We start from the raw sequence: 10676 nt of genomic DNA on the forward strand, positions 1-10676 counted from the left end.
AGCGTAAACCATTAAGCGTTGGTGAGACAAGAGTTATTTGGGGTCACATGCTTTCTTTGTGGTGACATGATCTGTGGAATCTTTATATAAAAATTAGCAACAAATTAAGTCTGTTTCATTTAAGAACCCATTTAAAGAGTTTTTTAAATGGCAGAACTTGAAAAACAAAATAAGATCGGTTTGTACAATTTTTAGAGCCTTTAGCAAGTTGAAAATGGGGAAAAAGAGGCATGAGACCAAATTTAGATCACAGAAGAAATGATGGTGATGGCCTTCAATTCAGGCCAGCAACCTTTTATTAAGCACCTAATGTATACAAAACCCTGCTAAGCTTGGGAGAAGGAAAAAAACCCACCAATGGAACAGTCTTTGCTCTCTAGGAATTTATGTTCTATTGGGAGCAAATACCATGGGCATGAATAAATAAGAAAATTTCACACAATTTCAAGAGGGTGAGCATATTAACCCCTGGGGTTATGGGGAAATAGCTGGGATAGGAAATAATACCCTGAATGGGTTTTTAGGGGAGCAAAGTGAGGAGAGAGGGTGTAGTGGGGCCAGTATTAAGTAGATTTAAAATGGCAACATCAGCAGATTCAACTGGGCTGGCTAACATGAATTGGAGAGCATCTTCAGCCTCTGTTTCTTTTATATGTATATATATATATATATATGTACACACACACACACACACACACACACACACACACACACACACACACACACACACATATATATATATATATATAATGTTTTTCAGTTCTTGACATTCACTTTCACAAGAATTTGAATTCAAAATTTTCTCTCCATCTCTCCTCACCCCCCACCCCAGGACAGCATGCATCCCATCTATCCCTTCCTCCAGTCTGTCCTCCCTTCTATTACCCAACCTTCTTCCACACCCCTTCCCCTCTATTTTCCTGTAGTGCAAAATAGATTTCTATACTCCATTGCCTGTATATCTTAATTTCCAGTTGCATGCTAAACCAGTTTTTAACATTCATTCTTAAAGCTTTGAGTTCCATATTCTCTCCCTCCCTCCCTACTCACTCTAAATGAGAAAACAAACAATTCAATATAGGTCATATATGTGTAACAATGCAAAGCACTTCCATAATAGTCATGTTGTAAAAGACTAACCACATTTCCTTCTGTCCTATCCTGCCCTTCATTTATTCCATTCTCTCCCTTGACCTGTCCTCCCACAATAGTGTTTGCTTCTGATTATCCCTTTCCCCAATTTGCTGTCACTTCTCTTATCTTCCCTCTCCTATCCCCTTCCCCCTTGCCTTCCTGCAGGGTAAAATAGATTTCCATATCCAATGGAGTGTGTTATTCCCTCCTTAAGCCAAATCCCATGAGAGTAAGGTTCAATTATTTCTTTTCATCTCCCCCCCTCTTCTCCTCTATTGTAAAAGTTCTTTGTTCCCTCTTTTATGTGAGATGATTTGCTACATTCTACCTCTCCCTTTCTCTTATTCCTAGTACATTCTATTCAACAGTAAATTTTATTTTTTTTAGATATTCTCCTTTCATATTCAGCTCACCCTGTGTCCTCTGCCTATACATATATAGACATACACCCATGTACATATACATATCTACTCATATATAATATACCCATACACGCATACCCATATACGCCTACATGTGAATATATATGCATATATATGTGTATGTATGTGTGTGCATGTGTGTATGTATGTATATATTCCCTCTAACTACCCTAATATTGAAAAAGGTCTCAAGAGTTACAAATAACCTCTTTCCATGTAGAAATGTAAACAGTTCAGCTTTAATGAGTTCCTTAAGGCTTCTCTTTCCTGTTTACCTTTTCAGGTTTCTCTTGATTTCTTATATTTGAAAGTCAAATTTTCTATTTAGCTCTGGTCTTTTCAGCAAGAATGTTTGGAAGTCCTCTATTTCATTAAAATTCCATTTTTTCCCTGAAGTATTATACTCAGTTTTGTTGGGTAGGTGATTCTTGGTTTTAATCCTATCTCCCTTGACCTCTGGAATATTATATTCCAAGCCCTTTGATCCCTTAGTGTAGAAGCTGCTAAAACCTGTTATCCTTATTGTAGTTCCATAATACTTGAATTGTTTCTTTCTGGCTGTTTGTAATATTTTCTTCTTGAACTGGGAACTCTGGAATTTGGCTACAATATTCCTAGGAGTTTTCCTTTTGGGATCTCTTTCAGGAGGTGATCAGTGAATTCTTTCCATTTCTATTTTACCCTCTGGGTCTAGAATATCAGGGGAGTTTTCCTTGATAATTTCTTGGAATATGATGTCTAGGTTCTTTTTCTGATTATGGTTTTCAGGTAGACCAATAATTTTTAAATTTTATTAAATTTATTAAATTTTAAATTATCTTTCCTGGATCTATTTTCCAGGTCAGTCATTTTTCCAATGAGATATTTCACATTGTCTTCTATTTTTTCCAGCCTCTGTTTCTTAAGGTTAAGAGAAGGGGTTTCTATTTTCACGACACTTTCATGTCATTTTCATGACATTAGAGGCTGAACAGGAAGTTGGGGAAAAACTGACCACATTTGAGCAGATTTTTATGAATAAAAAATTTGGTCAATGGCTATGATGACACTAAGTAAACTTGTCCTCTGGCAGCTGCAATAGGGTTGCACATGACAAGAAAGACTGGATCATGTGGAGCCATCACTGTGGGATCCCAAGGGGGATAGGCCTTCATGATGCATAGAAATAGTAAAGCTCCCACCAAGACTTGGAACAACTTCATGGCAGAAGAAGCACTATCTTGGTAGAGGAGAAAGAGTACTACCTTTGGAGTCTGAAGACCCTGGGCTCAAATCTCACCTCACATGCTTACTACCAGCATTCTGTGACCCCTTCCCCAGGTTTGGGTTTCCTGCTCTATAAAATGAGAGGGTTAGCTAGATGACTCCTCAAATCCCTTCCAAGTCTAAGTCCATGATTCTCTGATTCCAAGGTCTTTAAAAAATATTTCAATTACCAAACTACTGTTTGGTTATATAAATGGAAATGAAAAATTAGAATTCAGGAGCTAAACACAAAAAAGAGATTACAAAGGACATAACTGTCATGTTGGGGATGGGGAGAGGACCAGTACCTCTAGAAAGAGCCAGGTTGGAGAAAAATGTCCCAAAAGTTTATGTTTACAGTAGTCAAGGACAGGTGGATTGGATGTGTGTATCTCTAGTGCAATGTGATAGAAGTGAGAAGTTCTTAACCTACTCACCCACCCTATTCATTCACTCACTCCTCATTTCATTTAACTGCTATTACTTAAGTCCTTACTATGCACATACCATTGTGTTGGGAACTGTCAGACATACTGAGAGTGAAATAAGAAGACAGTGGTCTCTAGTTAAAAACTATCTGAAAGCTCATTGACATTTGTAATAGTGGCATGGAAAAGTGGAGGCACATTTCTTTCAATAAATGAGAAAAGAAAATGAAGCTTCACATGTATTTCCTTTAGAAAAAAGGATTTTTGACACTCTCTTGATCATTTAATTTGGTTAACAACCCTTCCTTCACATTGACTCTCTGAAGCCCATGTGGCATGGTGGTGCAGAAGGCAATAGAGCCCTTACCTTTGGGATGTTGCTAAATTGGAAGGAAGGAAATGGGCATGTATTAACCACCTATGAGGTTCCAAGGAGTGTATAAATGTGATCTCACATGACACTCACAATAACCCTATAAGGCTGTTATCATTCCAACTGTTATTACAATGGAGGGAACTGAGGCAGAGAGAGGGTGACTTGACCAAAGAGTCAAAGGTGACATTTGAACCCAGAGCCTCTTGCTATCTGCTGTCTCCTGCTGCCTCAGGATGCTTCAAGTGTGAGAAGACCCTCTCCACATTCTCATTCTCCTGTGACTCGCTGACTGTCAGGAGAGATGTACAGACAGCCCAAGGGGATCAAAGAGTGAAAAGCCCCAGTTCTGGTCTGGGCATTCTCATCTTTCATCCACCAGCAGCTGTTCCCCCAGTGCCTGGCAAGTTCAGCTGGCTCTCATCAGGACAGATGGGTATTGAAACTTCTTTTTACATGCAATGCTTGGCCCAGGTGGAAGATCTGAGTTGTTAACTACCAAATGACAATGGCTGTTACTAATCGCTTATTGAATAATGAAACTGACACACCTGATAAAAGGTTTCAATCCAGGGGAAAAAAATGATTAATTGTATTTCAGTCCGTGGCACTGTTATTTGTGTGACAAATGGTTGGCAGGGCCCCCGTTAATCTCCGCACACCTCCAAGTCTGATGGGGCGGCTTCTGCCCGGGCATCCAAATAATCAGCCCTTCCTAAGACAGCCATGCAGTGTTGTGAGGGACTGAATGAGAGCTTTTATCAAGGTTGATCTCCAAATCAATTTTCACAATGGATTTTTTTTTGTGGGAAATATGTGTGTATGTGTATGTTGCGTGGGAGTGATACAGGGACAAGATGAGAGAAAGAAGGGGAACATGACAAAAGCCAGGAGGTAGCTAGGCCACCGTTCTATAATGAAGAAATGAAATCACCAATACAAGGGGGGTGTTAATGACTTTGGAAAGCTCTGCGTGGTTTATAGATTTCCTGGATGGTGAAATCTGAGTGGCCGCAGCATCCAGACCTGTCAGGGTTGTTTGTTATGTTGTGGAGGGGGGTTACATTTCCTGCTGTGTAGCCAACTTCAATTCCCCCCAAGATACAGGGGAAAGATGGAGTTGCTTTCCAGGTCTTTGGAAACTGGGCCTTTTTTTTTCTCCAAGAGATGAATAAAACTTTTTATTTCTAAGGAGCAAGCCACGAGCAACTTTAATGCTACGGTGGCACACAGGGCATAGCATTTCAGTCCCTGCAAAACTCACATTAATACCATCGCAGCGTTTCTTTAAGACCAAAAATGTCAGACACCAATGACACATGACATATATAGAGGCTGATTTAAAAACAAAATAAAATCCAAAAGACAGACATCCCAGCAAAGTTATCCCCCTAAAAATAATCAGATTTTCAGCTTTGGAGAGACAAAGTGACAATATATATTTTAAATTATTATCATGGAGAGAGACAGGGAGAGGGAGAGGGAGGAATGGGAGGGAGAGAGAGGAAAAAATAGAGGGAGGAAGGGAGAAAGGGAAGGAGAGAGAGAGAGACAGACAGACACAAACAGACACAGAGAGAGAGAGAGAGACAGAGATAGAGACAGAAACAGACAGAGAGACAGAGAGAGAGAGAGTGAGATTAGAGGCCACAATGAAAAGAGTCACAAAACTTCAGATCCCTCTCCTGTCACTGACAACCTGGGTGACTTAAGGCACACCTCTCTATCCTCAGTTTCTTCCTCTGTAAAATTCAGGAATTTTGACCCAATGGCCCCTGAGGTCCCTTTTCCCTCTAATCCATGCCCTTCTCTGTGCCCCAGGGGTCCTTACTCATTCTGGTGTCATGGAACCCTTTGGCAGTCAAGTGAAGTCTATAAACTCTTTCTCAGAAGAATGTTCGAAAATACATAAATTAAAATACCTAGGAGACCAGGTATAATGAAATACGGTAATCAAAATGTACTTAACAAAAACAACCAAATCAAGTTTGGAGTCCTCAAGCTAAGAACCCCTGCCTAACCAGGCGCTGACAATCAGGTACTGCTTGTAGAGGGAATTTCCTCACCATGAGCTCCCTACACCCATTAAATACCCAAATCATGTCCTGGTTTAAGTTTAAATATTCAGAATTACATTCTAAAAACCTCCGCCATGCTTAAAAAAAAAAAAAAGAGGTAGAATTGTATAGTTTAGAGGATCTCAAACTTCTTGGCCTCAGGTCCCCTTACACTTAAAGATCATTGAGGGCTCCAAAACAGCTTCTGTGAAATGGACTACACCTATTGACATTTACCATATTTCAAATGAAGACATCTTAGGATTATTGTGAAAATAATTCAAGTATCTCTTCCTTTCCTCAAACCCCTAATCAATGCTCTTTCCACTTGAATTCGATTGTACTGATCTATCTCAAAGGTGCACCTGCACAGACAAAGCAGCTAGATTGGGTCCAAGGCAGACTGCTTTGGTCCCTTATCTTTGTATGCATGGTGTCTTGAATCTCGTAGGCGCTTAAAAAATGTATTTTAGACTAAATTGAACTGGGAACTTATGTTTGTAAAAGTAAAGACTATCATTGTATAAGAGCAAGCTATTTTCATTAAACTTTTTTATTCATATATTTTTATAGTCAATATTTTCTAACGTGTTTCCCTCCCTTTCAGAGAGGGGAAAAAAATACATATCAAACAAAGCAATGAGCCCTTCTATTACTCTGAGAAAAGTACTAGGGAAAAAAGAGATATACTTGAGGAAGGGGGTGGGGAAGCCAGCAAAGAAAACGTTACTGACCCGGCTTAGAGAAAATTCACAAAATTACAGGCATGAGAAGGAAATTAGAATCTAAACCTCCTCTTCACATAAATTGTCGGGACACTTAAGAACACTGATGGGTAAGGAAAATTTCTACACTATTATAAAATGATTGAAAAATGGATAGGATTAGTACAATGGAAATTGTCTTTGAAATCTGAATGTCAAAATTAAAATGCTTGTGCTCTCCTACGGAAAATAACAGAACATTTGAAATTTTTAAAAGGGTCACAGGATCCTAGCTGCAGAGCTGGAAGATAACTATTTCAACCCTTACAAAGGAGGAGACTGAGGACCAGAGAGGAACTATGCTCATAGATCTGCAACTTGAAGGGAACTCAGAGGCTACTGAGATCAACTCTATTTTCTAGGTAATAAAACTGAGACTGAGGGAGGAATTACAGGATCACACACTCAGGACCACAGACCCACGTAGATCAAAATGGGGCCCATGGAGACTGATTGACGACCCACAGCTGGGATATGTCTGGGGTGGGATGTTGACCACTTGTCAGGTAGTGAGGATTCTTGTTTCAGGGGAGAGTTGGATTAGATAATATGTGAAGTATGCCCCGTCAAACTCTGAATTCATAGGTTCCTATAAGTTTTGTAGCCCTAGGAAGGTCAATGTCATATGTAGATCTATTACACTAAACTTGGCTACTGGGAGGTAACTGGGGGACATGTATAATTGGACTCCCCAGAAAGGGGTCTAGGAACATAGGCAGGCTGTCACTTGTGAGTGAAAGCAAGGGTCCCCTTGCCAACAGAATCACAAGCTTCTTGAGGGCAGGGGTTCTCTGATGAGAATTCCCTTAGTCATCTGTAATTTGCCATTGGAGAGAGTTACTTGGGGCTCTAGGAATCCAAGATATTTGCCTAAGGTCATACAAACAGTACGTGTCAGGTCAGTCTGACTGCTGTCAGCTCTGCACCCACTGGACCACAAATTCTCCTATCTTGTGTTATGTACCTTGTACTTATTGAGCTCTAGAACAATGTGGGTGGGACTTGCTGAATTTTCTGTGGACAGGAGATGTGAAGCTTAACAAGGCTTTATAAGTACCTGGAAGGAGAATGATTTAGAGGGAAAGGAAAGAGCCAGTGGCAGAAAGAAAGGAAATGGAATCGATAAAACATTTAAAAATACAACAAAAACAAAATCAAAGATGTTCAGACATGCAAACGGGGTGTCTTGAGGACTGATTTGTTAAATTTCATATACACATGAAAAAAAAACACACCACCATGTTTTCCTAAATCAGCTTTCTTCTTCATTGGACAGTGAAATGATTGTTCACTGGCAAGTAGGAAGTCTAATAAACAGGAAGATTTTTAAGAAAGGAAATCTGGTGGCTTTGATCATCAGTTAATTAATTTTCATCCCATTCAACTTAAGTAACATTTCTTTACATGTCCAGCTCAGACTCAAGTTTGTATCCAGAGCTGGCTGATCCTTTACCTTAGTATCTGATGACCATCTCCGGGAAGAGAAACATTAGCACTTGTTCCTGAGCCTTTCCCCAAGTCCCCAGGAGTACAAGAAGAAACAAACATTGAAAAGAAATATTTCAGCATAAGAGAAATCCCTTCCTCTTCATTAGACTAAAAAATGGCAGAAGGCAAGGCCTTAATTGCCCATGAAGGCCCATGACTGAAAGTGGTGACTGCTGATTTGTTAGAAGCTAGGAACCTAGCAGGAAATGCTCTCCATCTACTGGAGTGTCAAAAAGCCACTGCTACTTCTCCCTTACTTTAAAAATCATCCTAATTCAGGAAAAAACGGAATTTGATCTCCCCCTTTCGGTTTTTCACATATTGATGTGCACACGAGGCATGGCCTAACCCTTTGCTACTTTTCTCCTTCATTCTCAAATAAAAGCAATGGAAATGACGTCTTTGTTTTTTAGGCTCTCCATCAGAACTGATGTTTGGGCCAAAGAAAAATTGGCCAAGTGTGCTCAGTAAGGTTCAAGGTGAAAACTCATCCCTGGGGTTGAAACCATAAGGCCAGCAAAGGACAATGGTGGGGGTGGGTGGGGATGAAGACTGTGCTTTGAATGAACTGGTGAATACCAAGACGCCTCTCCAAACCAACATACCGTTGACAAAAGAGCAGAGAAGAAAGCTGCCGTGTCAGTGACAGGCCACAAAACACATACAACAATGTAAAATCACAGGATCACCAATTGATTCCTATGCCTTTCTAAACTCTTTCACAGAAGGTTAACACAACATGCTGGTAGCCTTCCTCACTGGGGTGCAGTGAAAATACAGGACCTGAAGTGAAAAGGCTTGAGATCACATTCTGGTGCTTACTCCTCATGTGACTTCTGGCAAGTCACTTAATTGCTGTGCCATAGATTCCTCTTTTGTAAACACAGAAGAGCTTGGACTGGATGAGTCCAGTATAAGACTGTTCTTGCCTCAAAATCCTATGATCTTGTTTTCTGTTGAAGAAGAATATTTGGTGTGTATATGTGTGAACATATATCTATATCTATATCTATATAATATACATGTATATTTGCATGTGTATATGCTGTTCAGTTGAGTCAGTTGTTCATGACTCCTGGAATAGTTTGCCATTTCCTTCTCCAGCTCATTTGGCAGATGAGGAAACTGAGGCAGAGTTAAGTGACTTACCCAGGGTCACACAGCTAGTAAGTGTCTGAGGCTGGATTTGAACTCAAGAAGATGAATCTTTCTGACTCCACACCAGGTGCTCTGTGCCCCGTGTGTGTATACATATATAATTGTGATTTTAAGCAACCAAAAGTTCTTACTTTGAGTGATGAGGGTGGGCCAGTATGACACTGTGGAAAGAAGATTAGAGTCCTGGGTTCAGGTTCTAGCTCTTCTACCTATTGCTTATTATACCTTGGATAAGCTACTTATACTATTCAGGCCTCAGTTTCCTCATCTGTCAAATGCAACTGGACTAGATGATCCCTGAAGTTCCTTCCAGTTCTGTTGTTGTCAGTCAGTAATTTCAGGCATGTCCAACTCTCCATGACCCCATTTGTGGTTTTCTAGGCAGAGATACTGGAGGGGTCTGCCATTTCCTTCTCCAACTCATTTTACCAGTGAGGAAACTGAGGCAAAGAGGGTGAAATGACTTGTCCAGGGTTGATGGTTACCACTGATTTCACTTTCTTGACCACACACCAAAGCAAAGATTCCTATTTAAAAGTAGCTTATGCACTAATCTAGTAAATGGTAAACAGCACCTAGATATGCATATTAGTATTTACATACATGCATGTTCAGTTTTGTGGTATCTGATTATAACCACAGGCATTCTTCTCTCACAGATTAAATATAATGCACAATTCAACTCAATTCAACCACTGACTACACTTTGACTGCATGCTAGGCACTGGGGTTGCAAAGATGAAAAACCAATATGGGACCTGCCCACAAGGAGCTTGTAATCAAATGGAGTGAAGGGTGGAGAAGGTGAAAGATATGCACAGATAACTGGGATACAGGTAAAATGGAATTGGGTCATGGTGCAGATTCTTCTCGAGAATATTACAATCTAAAATTAGATTATTTCATTTTAGAAATAGAGGCATGAACCCAAATACCTGAGGGCAAGGTTTATTCTCCTGTCTTTGGATCCCCAGGGCCTAGCTCAGAGCAGGACATTAGTAATTGTCTGTTGATTAGTCAACTGATTCAATGTGATTGAGAATAGGGGTCAAAGATCTTCTCACTCTCTTTTTCTGAATAAACATCCTTGGTCCTTGAACATCAGTCAATTAGTCAACGAACAAGGTTTTCTTAAGCAGCAGTGTGACAAAGGAGACAGAAAACCAGAGTCATGGCTGGGAAGACTTTGATCCATTTGCTGAACCTTTCGGTGCCCCAGACAAGTCTCTGACTACGGGTTGCATTGAGAAAGTTTTCTCTTCTCTAAAATTTCTCTGTATCAGTGAAATTACAGGTTTAGTCTTCATCACATCCCTTTTGCTATAATATGGCACTGACCTTTAAGGAGCTTAAGAACCAGTGGGTTGTGGGGTAGGAAAGAAGATGGATATACCAGTGAGGATGATACCATTATAATGAAACAAGGCTAAAACAATCATCTGAGAGAAAACTACATAGATTCAGCATGTAATGAATGTTTGCTTGACGTCCACTGAAAGACAGGTGAGGAAGGAGGGACGTATTCAGAAATGAAGACGATATGAAAACACCTCACCCCCTTCCCAGAAAAAAAAAAAGAAATAAATGAACAAAAAAATTTAAACTGT

The 10676-nt window shown here is 40.0% G+C and overlaps 1 protein-coding gene across 7 annotated transcripts in view; it reads right to left on the reverse strand.

Annotated features, from left to right (window-relative positions):
* The window catches only part of AGAP1 (ArfGAP with GTPase domain, ankyrin repeat and PH domain 1), a 694274-nt gene that overhangs the window by 117176 nt on the left and 566422 nt on the right, over positions 1 to 10676 (reverse strand). The window lies entirely within an intron of this gene.

Source organism: Notamacropus eugenii, chromosome 2 (assembly GCF_028372415.1).
Source record: "Notamacropus eugenii isolate mMacEug1 chromosome 2, mMacEug1.pri_v2, whole genome shotgun sequence".
Lineage (NCBI taxonomy): Eukaryota > Metazoa > Chordata > Mammalia > Diprotodontia > Macropodidae > Notamacropus > Notamacropus eugenii.